The sequence below is a fragment of the Gavialis gangeticus genome, unplaced genomic scaffold, assembly GCF_001723915.1.
Source record: "Gavialis gangeticus isolate Ggan-Ray unplaced genomic scaffold, GavGan_comp1, whole genome shotgun sequence".
Taxonomy (NCBI): Eukaryota; Metazoa; Chordata; order Crocodylia; family Gavialidae; genus Gavialis; species Gavialis gangeticus.
In genome coordinates this window covers 20,483,350-20,497,235 of record NW_017728997.1, presented here as the reverse complement: position 1 = coordinate 20,497,235, position 13,886 = coordinate 20,483,350, and the positions used below count along the sequence as shown (strand labels likewise).

Here is a 13,886-nt window from a genome sequence, read left to right as displayed (position 1 = left end):
TGTCTTTGTCATCACTTCCTAGGCCAGCTAAGCCAGCTAAGGTAGAGCTGTTTACAGAGGTACATGATGAGACTGGGAATTGCTGTGACACTAAGTGTATGATTGAGGCTATGGGCTTTTAAATCTTTGAGGCAGAAACCATTTGTGCAGTCCCAGCCCCACTGAATTCACTGGAAGTTTCATCAGTGGACCAGAATTTCACCCCAATTTCTGTGGTTTCTAGAAATTTCCCTTGATATAGTGTCACATGCTTAATGAATAGTTAAACTGGAGAAAATATGACCTAGTACAAGAACTGTGTGGTGAAAGAGGAGTGGGTTAAAGGGGACATGGCAATGGGTTAGCTGAAAGGGGAACTACTGGCCTGGGAAGAGGGCATGATAAGGCTTCCACAAGGATCAGTCTTGGGACTGCTTTGATGTCCTATACAAAAACTAAGTGTGCTAATAATACTTGCTGATGAATTAGAAGGCATTGTCCACACAGAGGGAGATTGAGAGGATAAGATGATATTGAGGACTGGGGTAATAAAAATGGCATGAAACTCAACAACAAAAAGTTCAAGGACACACAATCAGAGACTACTCTATTTCTACTATAAACTGGGAGTTTATCAGTTGGAAAGGAGGAAGAGAAGAGAAAGACCTTGTTGTATTAAGTGATCAGAAGATAAGCATGAGCCATGGATGTGATACACTGATGGAAAAGGCATGTGATCCTAGGGTGTATTGGGTGAGGTACAGGGAATTATTACTGCCAGCATACAGAGCACTGGTTTGGCCTTTGTGTGGATTACTGCATACAATTTTGGTTCCCCCAGACTCAAGGAAGATGAACAGAAACAGGTCCAGCGAAGGGCCGCTAGGATGATCAGAGGAATGAAGAGCTGGACTTAGGTTGAGAGGGGCTGTGATTGTCCTCATAAGCACAGCAGTGAGATGAAACAGAGGGGATAGAAAAGAGCTATTCAAATAAAGAATAACACTGGTAGAAGAACAAGTATGTATTACCTAGCCATGAATACAGTTAGATCAGAAATGAGAGAGCTTCTGTCCTTCAGAAGGTTAAGATTTTGGGGCAGTCTTCTAATTAAAGTAAGAGGTTGAGGGGAGAGGGACAAAAAACCCGAGCTCTTTTTAAGACCAAAGGCCTGAACTTGGTACCAATGATGTCAGTGGGATGGTTTCCATTAAATGAAGAGCAAAATATAGTGCCAAATAATGATGAGAGAAGCTGTACTTGAGGCATTTCCAGGGTATCTAGAGAGCTCACAGAAAGCCTGCAGCATGCCCATCAGCTCTTTTAGTGAGATCTTCCAAGTAAAGTGCAAGTGCACTTTAAGTCATATATAATATATGACCAGTACACACCTTACCTCAGTGCATACAATCATCAGCAATAATAGCACTGTTTTCTTCTGGAAAAGGGTGAGTCCATCCTTTTGTATTGCACAGAGATCTTCAGGTGGAAAATGCTACTGAAGTGCAATTTTGCTGTTCGTATTTCTAATCCACTTATGTGATTTCTTTCCTCGCTGGCTGTGTCCTCATTAACGACTGCACTGAAGACCTCACAGTTCTTATAACAAAGCTCTCTAGTACTGGAAAGGGCAAGGGACCGTGATAAGCTTAAAAACGTAGTTTTGAGTGTAGTTCCTTACATGTCTAAAACAAAACTACACAAGATGACATGTCTTTTCCCATCATGCAAAGTATCAAGACTTCAAGACTACTATAAAACTTAGTAGAACTGTATAGGTTTTTCTGAGTATTCATAAAAGTACTGACAGAAAACAAACTTGGATTGATGGAGAAAGGGTCAGATCCCATAGCCTTTGACACAAGCAGGATCTAAAGTGTATAAAAATCCCACTGAAGCCCTGAAAAGGCAGTTGCAAGAAGCAACACTATTAATGCCTCCTAATCAGAAAGTGAAACCAAATACTGTATTGTTCTGGTTATAAGCCTCTTACTTTCCTCCGAAAGAACAAAAACAATTGCACTTGGTTTGTATGTGGGGTCACCTATAGTTGGGGTCCCTGCCGTCTTGACTTTTGTACTTTCTCATATTTTTGTGTAAGCAACAAACATTGCAATTCAGATTTTTTTTTTCTGTGCAGTTTTTATTTTAGCATTTTTAGGGCATTTAACACTTCAGGTCCTTTCTTTCTTTGGTTATTTGATTCTGCTGTGGGATTTTGTAAAGGAAATAGGTCAAGGACTTTATCACTAGTTGTCAATTTATATTCAGGGATAGAAGTTCCCTCCCCCCTCATCCCACAAAAAAAACCTGAACCTGAAAATGTGGGTTACTTTATAGCAGGGAAAATATGATAGTATGCTGTTTACAGTCCGGGGAAGCGTGTACCACAGCTATCATGTGACTTCCAGTAAGTGACCATCTATGCACTTCTATACAGATAAACAAGGATGTGGATGAAACTTCCTGTTGCAGTCCCCTATAGATAACTAAGAAATATTTCTCAGAAGTGTGATTCAAGCCTCTTCCCTTTTCTGACATTTTATATGGCCAACTATTTGAGCTGGCGGCTTCTCTGTCCTCATGTGCTCCTCCTGACCCATACAGGTGCTGCTTCTGAGAACTCAACAAGAATGTTACAGGCTAGAAAGACAGTGTAAAGCCCAGCAGACAATGAATTAAATAACATAAAGCCTAACTAAGAAAAGACGCACAAAATGAAACAGAATAAGGAGAGAAGGGATGTGACCCTCTAGTGGAAAGAGGAACTAATCATTAATAAACACCAGCAATTATTCCAGTTCCCACCTCGTATTGCTTGTAAAACCCCACCACCTTCCCTGTACCTCTCATGTTGACTAGAATAGCTGATGTTACATATTCTGCGGGGAAGTGTTGCATTGCTTGGCACTGGCTGTGAATGGAGAAGTGTCCTGACTCCACCCAGGCCTGCTGGCTTCCCCGTTTGGAAAGGAACCGGGGTCTCAGCTGACTCATGGCAATTGTCATTGGATCTCATGTGCAGGTTGTGATAGGTCATTTCTCCTTGTTTTGCATGGTTTAGGTACAATCTCTGACTTGTGTTGAACCCCCACACAGGTAACTCAACGCTCCCTAGTCCCCGATTGCTTGCACACACTCCTTCAGGGACTACCCATAGGTAGGTGGAACTCCAGGCTTTCTGGGACAACGTGGCAGGCATGCCATGGACAAAGGAAGAAGGGAGGCTTAACACAGGAATTTCTTAACTACGGGCACTTTCCTTTTGAAAGCACTAGAGAGAGACAAATCTATGAAAAACATCTAATGTTATCAAATAGATGTGAGAAACACAGATTTCTGCCAGATAACCACAGAGCTGATAAGCCTTGAGGATGAGAGCTCTTTCCTTATCTAAGAAGATCTCTGAAGCTTAGTACAAGATAAAATAATGTCCTACCCATGGAAGATGTGAAGGGCCCCTTTTAGTTATTCTACAAGATGACTGAATGATCTCTTCAATGAGTGAATACATCTATTCCATAGTCCTATACACTTCTTTTTAAAGACATCATAGTCAAACTACCATACCAAAGAGCCATGTCATTACCCCCCAACTGTACCTCTGTTTAAATCATGGTTATCCTTAAAATTGACTTTCTGGACTTGCTACTGTTCAAAAAAAATGAAACCAGGTTTTTCTCTGTGGCTTACATTTGCTTTAGGTGAGAAAGTTATGCTGGAAAGTCATTTATACAAAGATATTCAAACATGAGTTCTCCAAAGTTTCACAAGAATAGTCTTTAATATAAAATATTAAGGTCATTTATTAGATAAAACTATGCATAAAATTGGCCAACAAGTAAACAGACTGCGGAAAATTCAGCTCTATATTTCAAAGAGCTACAGAAATGTTACACAATTCAGCACACATCAGCTTTTAGTCTTCTTTTGAAGATTATTAGCCTCTGGTGCAATAGGTTTATCTTTCCTCAGGGAAATACATTCTTCTGCTATGACAAAAGATCACTCATTTCATCCTCTATTTTTCTATTTTTCTTTGTTAAAATTAAAAAAAACCCTAATTCCTGCCTTTGCAGTGACAGGACATTGACAGTTCCCTCATCTTCCTGCTTTACCGGTGGCAAAGTTAAAGGATGTTTTTGATATTTCAGGCCTATTATTTGATGTTATTATGCGTAGTAGCTGCATATGCAGGTTTGGTCCAGACATTATTAAGAACACGTTAGACATACTCTTGATCAGGATGGTTTTAACAAGGATGATCCTGCCTTGAGCAGGGGGATGGACTAGGTGACCTCCTGAGGTCCCACCCAGCCCTCCTTTTCTATGATTCCAAGGTATATAAGTTCTGTGGTTGTGTTTAAGGGTCCTGAAGTCTTGATGCTTTGCATGATGGGAAAAGACAGGTCATCTTGTAAGGAACATTGACTGAGAAGAGTTATGGTGCCCATTATAATGGCTTAGCAGATCGTAGTTTCATAGTTTCTAGGGTCGGAAGGGACCTGAGCAGATCATCTAGTCCGACCCCCTGCCATGGCAGGAAGAGCACTGGGGTCAAACGACCCCAGTAAGGTGGTCATCCAACCTCCTCTTAAAAACCCCCAGGGTGGGAGCCTGCACCACCTCACTTGGAAGCTGGTTCCAGACCCTAGCCGCCCTGACCGTGAAGTAGCGCCTCCTGATGTCCAACTTAAACCTTCCCTCCGCCAGCTTGTGACCATTGTTCCTGGTCACTCCTTGCGGCGCTCGGGGGAACAGGGACTCCCCCAGCGCCTGCTGATCCCCCCTAACCAGTTTATAACAGGCCACAAGATCCCCCCTCAGCCTTCTCTTTTGAAGGCTGAACAGGTTCAGGTCCCGCAACCTTTCCTCATAGGACCTACCCTGCTGTCCCTTGATCATATGAGTGGCCCTCCTCTGGACCCTCTCGATGCTGTCCACATCCCTCTTAAAGTGCGGCGCCCAGAACTGGACGCAGTACTCCAGCTGCGGCCTGACCAGTGCCGCATAGAGGGGGAGGATCACCTCCTTGGACCTGCTTGAGATGCATCTGTGGATGCACGACAAGGTGCAGTTGGCCTTCCTAACCGCCTCCCCACATTGCCGACTCATGTTCATCTTGGAGTCAATAATGACTCCCAGATCCTTTTCCACCTCCGTGCTGACAAGAGGGGAGTTCCCCAGCCTGTATGTGTGGTGCCGATTGTTCCTCCCCAGGTGCATCACCTTACACTTGTCTGTGTTAAACCCCATCCTGTTCTCCTCCGCCCATCCTTGTAACCTATCTAGGTCTAACTGTAGCCTGTTGCTCCCCTCAATTGTGCCCACATCCCCCCACATCTTAGTGTCATCAGCAAACTTGAACAGGGTGCTTTGCACCCCCTCATCCAAATCACTGATGAAGATGTTGAACAGGGCGGGCCCAAGGACCGAGCCCTGTGGGACCCCACTTCCCACGTCCTTCCAGGTCGAGAAGGACCCATCCACTACCACCCTCTGGGTGCGACTCTCTAACCAGTTGGCGACCCATTGGACTGTATGGGTGTCTACGCCACAGTCCCCCAGCTTCCTAATGAGAATGGGGTGAGAGACAGTATCAAAAGCCTTCCTGAAGTCTAGGAAAACTATATCCACTGCCACCCCTGCATCCAATGATTTAGTGACCTGGTCGTAAAAGGCCACCAGGTTGGTCTGACAGGACCTGCCGCTGATGAACCCGTGCTGGTTGCCCCTGAGCATGCAGTTCCCTGCTGGCCCCTCCTGGATGTGTGCCAGAATAATTTTCTCGAACAGCTTGCCCAGGATCGAGGTAAGGCTGACTGGCCTGTAGTTCCCCGGGTCCTCTTTCCTTCCCTTTTTGAAGATGGGAACCACGTTGGCCCTCTTCCAGTCCTCCGGCACCTCTCCAGAGCACCAAGATTGTTCATAAAGCCGTGCCAGGGGACTTGCAACGACCCCAGCGAGCTCCTTTAGGACTCTAGGGTGAAGATCATCCAGGCTGGCTGACTTAAAAACATCCAGCCCCTCCAGAAGCTCCCTAACTAAATGCTCACTCACTCTAGGCCAGTCCTGAGAAGAGCTAAGTCCACTGAAGTCAGTAGTTGTTGAGACACTCATCACCTTTGAGAACCAGCCCTTTAGTGCCTGGTCATACACTGTGGAAGTCAGTGGAAGCCTTGCTGTTGATACTGAAGAGTTCAGCCTCAAGTATTTAAGACTGATTTCCTCTTACCTGCTTCACTCTTGATACAGTTAACAGTAAAATGATTGTGCAGTATATGCATAGGACACAACACTATACAGAGCCCATAGACATGCCTGGTACATCCACTGCACTGAAGTGCTGAAGATCTAGTTTTAGACTTGAAAAAACATGCAAAAATGACAAACAAAAGTGAGACTAGATTCAAGAGGGCAAAGGTGGCAGCAATAAAATCACAGGGTTACTTGGATTTGGTAGGGGAACATCCTGATAGCTGCTCTCTTTAAATAGGATAACTCACCTACTCTGGGCCAAAAGGAAGAAGAGGGGTTTTAGAAGGATGTGGCTGTGGAGAGACCTGGTGAATAGAAACTAGGAGGATAAATCATAGAGTAGCTGCTACAACTGGCTTCATTGTTTCAGTCCTTTAAGACCAGGCCAGGATAAAACTAGTGCTTTGCCCTAGGGAACAATGTTGTATCAGCAGTCTTTCTGATCTCTTCCCTCTTTGACTTTGTTATTCTAAACAAAACAATCTGTTTGTTCATTGTGTTTCATTCTGAGCCTAAATGGCCTTGGTTTGGAAGGTTTAAACTGGGTTTTAAATAAGGTTGTTTTTCCTTTTTCCAAAAAAGAAATGTAATGCAAGAAGAAAAAAAGCAAGATGGACATGGGGAAAAGTATACCCGGTTTTTTAAATTATTTGATTTTCACAATTGTATCAGTAAGATAGGGTACAACATGGCATTGGTTATAAGACATGATTTTTAATTAGACAAACAATGCCATCTTCATATGAATAGTTCAGTTTAGAGTTTCTTAATGATGCAATTCTGTCTTTCAAGCAATGCAGGGGAACAATTATTATTTTCTTTCAAAAAACCTGTCTTTGCTGGCATTCCCCCCCCCCCCCCCCCCTTTTAGCAGTGGAAATATACTGGTTTTGCAAAAGTTTATTTTGCAAAATAGAAATGGTCCTCAAACCTATAATAAAGTAACCCCTTTAATGTTTCAGAAATTTACAGAGCATTAGCCTAAGGGAGGCTAAAAGAAGATGCGCTGTTGTTTTTGCTTCTCTTCACTTTCTTTTACAGGTCTGGTGACTACATTCTTCTGGGTCATGTGTTCAGGAAAGATGGACTATACAGAGACGTGCAGCATGGAAAATATTCTAACCAGGAATAGTTATGTTGACAGGCTTCACACGTGATGCACATTTGTATATTCCTCACATGTATTTTATTAATAGCATGAGACAGAGACAGGGAGAGCGAGTTATTTCTCTTTCCTCAAATAAAACACCAAAAACCAAATTCTTTCTTCTTTATCACATTCAACCTGTACACAGCTGATTACTCTATCTTCCTAGAAATAGCACACAATACCGTTAGGAAACCAATGTAGTGCAGAGCAAATGAACATCAGTGAGAATGGCTTCTAGGCTTGTCTGATTGTGTCTGATTGTCACAAGAAAGGAGTGAGGCCAGCAGGACAAAGGACATAGAATCCAGCATTTGATTAAAAAATAAACAGGGAAGACATGAATAGAGGTAATTATCTCAGAGGCCTTTTTCAGGATCCTTCCCAAATGCAAACGGAGCAAAAAAGGGTCCCCAAGTTCGTTTTGGTACTGTGGGCCAGTGCACGCTTTACAGCTCTCCTCAGACCTACATGCTTGCATGGTCCTACCAGCAGAGGGAATGAAAACAAGTCTCCACCCAGACCAACAACCTTCTCCCTGTGGGTAAGTTCAGGAGAATTTTCTCACCCTGGTAAGACAGTCACAGAGGGAAATCAAATTTAATTCCTAGCATTTTTTTTTTCTCTCCTGCCTTAAGTTTAAATTCCCTGCATTCATTTCCTCTAACCTTACTGCTCCTGTTGGTTACAGTGAGTCAGAAATGTTGGAAGGTGCTGTTTCTCCAGGGCACTTTGCTAGCTGAGTAACATAGTTATTTCCTTCTCTCCAGCAGTCATTAAGGGCATGCTTAAGGGAGCTGGTGAATCAGTCATAGACTGGCAAAGGATCCACAAACAACTTAATATGGTAGGTTTCACAAGCTGTTTGGAATTGTTCTAGATAATGTAAAAAGTCATATGGTGTTCTTGGGGACATATATATGCACGCCTTTCCTGTACTGAGGTTACTAGGAGACATGCATGTGCATCCAAAGGCCACATTGTGTTCAAGGTCATTATTACCTGAAGAGACGTACACATTTCTGATTGTTTCTTTTACTCCATTATAGCCAGTAGGTCAAAGAGGTACCTGGGTGGCTCCCATGAAGCTTGCATGGCTAAGACACCCCAGTTCATGTGGGACACAAAGGAGTGATGTTGCTAACACCATGTCCAGCCACCTTTGATGCCCAGGTCCAAATGACTAGGTACCCATTTACAACTGGGATGACAAGGGCAGTGTTTGGTGTGAGGCTTGAACTCAGACCTCATGATCCCTACCAAGAAGCTTACCTGCTATGCTCCTGTTATAGACAGGTTTCAACCAACCAACCAGAAAAGGGCTTCTTCTTTTAAAAGGAGCAGTAAGAAAGCTCAGTACTAGCCCCACCAAAGATCTTGATTGCCTTAAATCACCACCAGCAGCTGTTTTTGGACAAGCTGGCACCTGTTCACCATTCTGAGCTCTACAGCCAATTCAGCAGCCATCCACTGAGCATTGTGCTGCCCTAGACAGCAGTCCTTAGGGTAAATATCTTATTCCCGGTAATGATATTACTAGTGTCTGAAATACGAGGATGAAGAGGCTACAATCTGTGAGACTAGCTCAAATTCCCAGTGAATATAAACTACATAAAACAAAGGCTGTAAAAAAAAAATCTACTTTCTTGCCTTTTAGATACTAGAAGTTACTTAAATTAGACTGAATAAAGTACTTTAGAGTTTACTGACTGAGATGGAAAGTGGACTACAGGAAGGGTGGATCATAGGATGTGTACTCAGGAAACCTGTGTTCTCATCCTGGCTTTGCCAGACACAGGCTAGGTGACCTTGGTAAATCACTTAGGTCACTCTGATATCAACAAGGAGGCACCCAAAGTTTGGAGCCATGTTCAAAGTGTTGGGCATAGATTGCAGTTGGTTATAAAGGTGGGTAGATTCAGCTTACTTTTGCAATGATAGGGAAGAGGATGATAGCTACTAGCTAGAGTCCAGAGATATGGTCAAAGTAATGGGCTAGGAAACAGTGTTCCCAATGGGTATTAACGGGGTATTGGCTTTCTTCCACCTTTCTCTATAATGTGTTTTAAGGCAGACTTTTTTGTGCAAAAGAGATTGTGCCTAAAGATACTGTAGATGCATTTTAAAGGAGTGTTAAAAGGCATGAGCTAAAGAAAAGAATGAAGGACTTGGCTGAATGCCCCTTGAAGTCAAATATCCATCTGAATGTCCAGCTCTTACAAAGGGATTGGAATAGCAGGGTTGGAGAACATCTGAGTGCTAGTGCATTATAAAATGCACTGAAATCCAGACTTTGGATAACATTCAGGAATTGTTTCAGCTTTTGTTGCCATGAGTGGTGAGCTGCCTGAATATGGCACCCCCTGTGAGGAGTAGTTTCATATTGCTTACCATTCGGGGTCTGCATTTTGTTGAAAATTTTGTTAATTACAGACACGTGATTGTAAAAATATTCTAACTCCTCCAACAAGGTTTCATTTTTCTTGTCTGTGCCATTCCGCTTCATAAAGCAGTAGAAATCATTGTAGTCTACTGACCTCGCTGAAGAAAACCTTCATATCACATACAGCCATGCAGATTGGCAATTTTTGCATACTTCATCCCAGCCTGCAGTGATGGTGGAGTGTAACTTTACCTGTTATTGAGTCCATAGACAAATGCTCTATGGTTTAAAAGACTGAACAGTGGGTTCATCTACACATACAGTTAATGCAAATGAATAAACTCTGGTGTACTTCGCATGAGAGTTTATTGCTCCTGAGTGAAGCATTCGCATGTGCGCTTGGGACCGTAGCACACTGAGCCACGATGGAGCAGCCCCAGCCTGCAGGAGGCCCCGGGGTTCAGCCTGCTAGCCTGGGGCTGCTCTGACCCAGCTCAAGGTACTGTGGAGGGGCTGGCTGGGGCATGAGGGTGCTTCAGTGAGGGTCTAGCTGGCAGGCAGTCCCCCATGGAACAGTGGGGGTACCCTCATGCTCCAGCCATCCCGGTCAGCACCTACACGTGCACTGCAGTGAAGTAAACTCCACCATAGGATAATACTTGTGTCTGGCAGTACTATCCTATGGCAGAGTTAATGAGTTTACTCCAGCCTAATAGCACGGCACATGTAGACACTGATGTCTTATTGCGGAGCTATTTAGTCAGCTCCACAGTAAATGTCTCATGTAGATACGTTCCATGTGAATGATTCAGGGCTTGACTGCTGAGGAGGTAACATGAACAAACTGAGCAGGCATTTAGATAATGGGACTGCAAGGCCAAGATGAACAGTAATAGCTCTGAAGGTTATTTGTCCCTCTCCAGGTGGAGGTGACATATTCACCCCCAGGATGAGAACAAAGCAATGCTCCAGGATTCTCACCCGGACAGCACCCCCCAGCTTGCAGAATGTGTTTTCATAGGAATTTTCCTAGCCTGTTTTTGGCAGAGAATTAAGTCGAAAGAATTGTATAGGGTTGTTTTTTTTAATGTAGCACAAAAGCTAATTAACTAAAGTAAAGTACACCTTGTGTATTGGCTTTAATTCCTGTCCAGATGTTACACACACCACTGTACAGTGCTGCATAATGAAGCTTTGCATGTATGTGGTGCCTTCTATTCATAGACTTCAAATGACTTCATAGCTGATGATAAGGGAGAAAAATTGTAGGTAAGTAGCCACCTTTATCCAGACAGTAATTGACATCACTGGAGTAATGGCAGGGATGAATTTATCCATTACCTTGATATTATTTATGGGGAAATTGAGGCTCTGAGAGCTTAAGTGATTTGACCTCATTTCCACAGAGTCTATTGGTGCGATAATAGGAATTAGAGCACCGATCTTCTAAGTCGTGGTTCTGGGAGTTGGCCACAAGACTGCAGGTTGTTTTTAGGTATTATATACATCCGGATTTGGCATTCTGTGCTTCGTCTACTTGTTTCATTCACTCCTTTTTGAGCCTACAGATAGAACAGCTAGGCACTTGCGTGGTTTGCCAGTGTATCAGCCTATATCTCGGCTGACTTCTTGTTTTCCACATGAAGTTTCATGCAGAATTTCTGTAAAGGTGTGGTGTACTACTGCTGCCAATGTGTGCCTAGACACTGTTGTGGCATGTTAATAGGATTCCTGTAATTCTTATGTGACCTATCTTTGTAGTCTCTCAGCACAGAGAGCTTAGTAATCTCTGAACCAAGACAACCTATGAATCTGTTATGTAATTCATTTAGGAATGAAGCGCACCCATAAAGGGTGACATAGATTTTTCCCAGACAACAGCCTGATTGGATGTAGGAAAAGTATCAGTAATCTGGAAGGATGGGGGAACCAAACAGCCCAACACAAAGCTAGAGCCAGTGTCGTCCACGCAGGGTGCTTGGGCTAATGCATCGGTATAAATGCAGATCTCGTGGCATCTTCTTGTGTCCATTGGTGCTGTCACACCAGTCTACACACGGTTGCCATGGAGACCTTTTTGGAACATTGCAGGAGGGTGTATAAGCATCTCTGAATAGCAGCTGGGCATCTGTCAGCAGCTGTACGGCACAAATCTGATGCTGGGATTTAATGTTGGGCGCCAGGGCAAGGCCTCTCCCAGCCAGAACTAAATGTTCATCAAAGGCATAATTCCTTCGCCAGAGCTTGCTATTGAACACCACATTTCTGTTTGTGTAGGTGATAGGAAAACCTCTAGTTAGATTTTAATTTGTGTTCCAGCCCCTGCCCAAAATCAGAGCTGCAGCAATCAGAACCTGATGCTGCCCCAGCTTCAGCACCTCTGCCCTGCCTATCAGCTTTTACATGCAATGACATGGAAAAAATTAATTCACTGAACATTAAGTGGAGGTAAATTTACTATAATGTATACTACATCAGTGACTAGATGCTCAAACCAGCCTGGGGCTTCCATTGAGGTATGTACCAACGAGACACTATCCAGGGACTGCCCCAGAGACTTGGCAGTCTAAACAGACAAGATGGACACGGGGTATGGGAGGAGGTGGAATGTATGGGCAGATTGGTCAGTGTGAGGGTGTTGTGTGGGATAGCAAGGTTATGTAATCTTCCTCTTCATTTTTTTGGGTGATAGTTTCATAGTGTTTAGGATCGGAAGGGACCTAAACAGATCATCAGGTCTGACCCCCTGCGCCGGGCATGAATGAGTGTGGGGTCATAACACCCCAGCCAAGTATCTGTCCAGCCTCCTCTTGAAGACCCCCAAGGTAGGAGAGAGTAGCACCTCTTGGGAGCCCATTCCAGAGCCTGGCAGCCCTAACTGTGAAGTAACGTCTCCTGATGTCCAGGCTGAACCTTCTCTCTAACAATTTGTGGCCGTTATTCCTAGTAACCCCTGGTAGATCTTAGCTTCTGGAGGGACAAGAGGCTGTGCAAACTGTCCCCCAGAATCATAGAAAATTAGGGTTGGAAGGGACCTTGGGAGGTCACACCTAGTCCAACTCCCCACTTGAAGTAGGACCATCTCCAACTAGATCTTCTCAGCCAAGGCTTTGTCTACCCGGGCCTTAAAAACCTCCAAGGATGGAGAGTTCACAACCCGTCTGGGTAACCTGTTTCTGTGCTTTACTACCCTCCTAATGAGAGAGTTTTTTTTCTAATATCCAGCCAAAACTTCCCTTGCTGCATCTTGAGACGCTTGCTTCTTGTTCTGTCATCTGCCACCACTGAGAACAGTCCAGCTCCATCTTCTTTCAAACCCCCCTTCAGGTAGTTGAAGGCTGCTATTAAATCCCTGCTCTCTCTTCTCCAGACTAAATAAGCCCAGTTCCCTCAGCCTCTCCTCAGAAGTCATGTTCCCCAGCCCCCTAAACCTTTTCATTGCCCTCCACTGGACTCTTTTCAATTTGTCCACATCCTGGACACAGTACACCAGATGTGGCCTCACCAGTGCCAAATAGAGGGGATGTATCACTTCTCTCGATCTGCTGGGAAAGGGTCTCTCAAAGGTGTGTGGTCTGCTGGGGCTTCTCCTGGAACAGTGCTGCCTCCTCACCCCCTCCTGGCCAAGACTGTCCCTCAAAGCACCTGGATCTAATGTCTCATAGCTCATGCCTTGTCCAGAGGCCTCAAACTTTTGCTCTGGCACCCAAGCATACACAGAGCATTCCAGACAGGTAAATTCTGTTCTCATTAATCTAGAGACTGAAATGCATGTGTGTTACGGTGGAGCTCATAATAGAAAGTTTACTAACATCTCCACTATGGAGAGATTACCACCATGCCATAATGAAATACTGTATCTTTTTCTAAATATCTAGAGGCAATTAGCACTCAAAGCACTGCGTGGACTGCAAGATCCTCCTAGCAATAAAGCCAGTGCTGTAGCTCACATGGGGCCAGGGGGATTCCCTATCAGTGACTGTTTTATGAGATGGGCTTCATTCTGGCTAAAGAAGGGGTTAAGGAGCTTAGTGAGCTCCTGGTGAAAGGGAGGATTTCAACTGCTACAGTTTGCTGTGTGAAATTGCCTGTGAGTAAGGCTAGAAAATGAGGAAATTG

General features: G+C 44.1%; 1 long non-coding RNA gene across 1 annotated transcript; it reads left to right on the top strand.

The window, feature by feature from the left end:
- Positions 1-7,088: 7,088 nt before the first annotated feature.
- Positions 7,089-10,900, top strand: LOC109289041. Its single transcript, XR_002095283.1, has 3 exons — positions 7,089-7,928; positions 8,155-8,231; positions 10,691-10,900. It is a non-coding gene; the product is annotated as an uncharacterized LOC109289041 (long non-coding RNA).
- The last annotated feature ends 2,986 nt before the right edge of the window (positions 10,901-13,886 follow it).